Below are 2,176 nucleotides of genomic sequence, written 5' to 3'. Positions count from 1 at the left end.
CCATGATTTGGGCTGTATAGAAGATATTTTGTTTGTTTCTTTCTTTCTTTCTTTTGTGTGTGGTTTTATAGTCCATAGATGAGGAATAATATAGAATGTGCCACTTTATCCTCTTGACTCACGAAATACTCAACTGTGAGAATTTACTGTGAGCAACAGTATAGGAGACACAAATATCCTTGTATATTTTTGCCCATTAAGTGAGAACTGTCCAACAAACTTATGCCCAATGTCATTGTGAAGGATCTTCCAATCATGTTTCCTTCATGTCCTTAATTTTGCAAAATAATGGCCAGCACCGGCCTGAGGTTAGCATGGCTGAGCCGGCTAATGGGTTCGTGACTTCCGCCTGGTGGTTTCCAGCCCCGGAGCGGATCCCCACGTTGGGGCCTCTGAAGGACACAGTCCCGCTGCAGCACAAATGGATGCTCTGGGCCATGTTGCCGCCGCCAGGGCTGCCTTCATCGCCGCCTCCCGCCATGGGGTCAGAGCCTGCCTTGGATACGCAGCCCCCCACGGAGATCCAGGTGCTCCCTGAGGCGCCCCAGTGCTTCCACGCCCAGGTACTTCCCGGGACCCAGACCCTTTTCGACACCCAATCCCGCCTTGATTCTCAGCCTCAGATCAAGGGCCAGCCTTCCTGGTGTTTCCAGGCTTCCACATCTTGGCACTGGAGACTGTCTCCTAGCAGTTTTCCTCCGCATCAGACATCCCACAACACTCTGGTTAAACATTCTTATTTTCCACAACAATATGATGCAAAGTTTACTGACTTCAACTTCCCTCCCAGTAGAAAACATTAAAAAAAAAAAAAAAAGAAAGAAAAGAACCAGTTTTCCACTATTTTTTGTGATACCTGTGATCGTGGTTTCAAAAATCAAGAAAAGCATGATAAACACATGTCTGAACATATGAAGTGTCCGAAGTAGGTTGCTCTTTTAGTGCACATGAGACGATTGTCCAATTCCACTGGAGAAATATGCATGCTCCTGGTATGAAGAAGAACAAGTTAGATACTCCAGAGGAGATTGCAAAATGGAGAGAAGAAAGAAGAAAAAAACTACCCAACTCTGGCCAATATTGAAAGGAAGAAGAAGTTAAAACTTGAAAAGGAAAAGATAGGTTCAGTACTGACAACAATACAGTTTGGTAAGATGAAGGGAATGTCTAGACATTCACAGATGGCAAAGATCAGAAGTTCTGGCAGACATCACAAGTGGGAAAATGACTGCTGGACAGAGAGCAGCCATCAGATCAGGCATTTGCTTGGTTGATTCGAAGCCTGAAGGTCCACCCGAAGCAAATGCAGACCCTCTGAGTGTTTTTGGTAAATACTGATTCTGAGTCTGATAAAGAGGAGAAACCACAAAGTACTGTCATACCCAAGGAAGTGACACCAGACCTGTGCTCATTAATGAACAACTAAGGCAGTCTCTCAGGGTCAGAGAGTGAGCCAGAAGGAACTCCCATTAAGACCAAAGCAGATGTTCTGGCAGAAGACCAGGTTCTTCATAGTGATGCTCCTAAGGGACCAAATCAAGATGTTAAAGCAAATGTTAAAAATTTCTCAGAAGCCAGGCACCAAAAGAAAAATTTCAAAAAGACAAACCCTAAGAGGAAAAAAAGATTATCACAACAATCATGCTTTATTTGAACCAAGAACACATCATCCATATCTCCTGGAAATGCTTTTAGCTCCAGACATTCGACATGAAAAAAATGTGATTTTGCAGTGTGTTCGGTACATCATCAAAAAAAAAAAAAAAGACTTTTTTTTGAACTTAATAGTAATTCTATGAAAACTGAAGATATGTAGGTGTCTGATGTTTCAGCACTCATAACTGAAGCATTTAAAATAGAGACCTGCTCAAGTTACTGAGAAAACTTATTTTTAAAGTGGATTAGTCATTGAACTCTAAGCTTCATATGATACTATGTTGGATTTTCAATTGTTTTCTTTGAACCTGTGCAAATAAATACACAATTGATTTTTAATACTGTGTCTTCTGTATTGTTACTGAGAAGAATTGCTGGCAGAATTCTCTTTATTTGTATATATTGTATGTATTGCTGTCATGTATGGAAATCTGCTGTTGGACCAGTTAAGAATTGAGGATACTGGTGTAGTAATAAAGAATAAAGCTTTAAAAATGTTTAATTCAGCTGAGCAAAACTA

General features: G+C 41.1%; 1 pseudogene across 1 annotated transcript; it reads left to right on the top strand.

Moving 5' to 3' along the window:
- Positions 1 to 314: 314 nt before the first annotated feature.
- On the top strand, positions 315 to 1,816 carry LOC308244134 (FMR1-interacting protein NUFIP1-like; annotated as a pseudogene). Its single transcript has one exon. The product of its transcript is annotated as an FMR1-interacting protein NUFIP1-like (transcript).
- Positions 1,817 to 2,176: the final 360 nt, after the last annotated feature.

Source organism: Plecotus auritus (assembly GCF_963455305.1).
Source record: "Plecotus auritus genome assembly, chromosome: 3".
Lineage (NCBI taxonomy): Eukaryota > Metazoa > Chordata > Mammalia > Chiroptera > Vespertilionidae > Plecotus > Plecotus auritus.
Note: the sequence above shows the minus strand (reverse complement) of the source record. Positions and strands in the feature narration are given on the sequence as shown.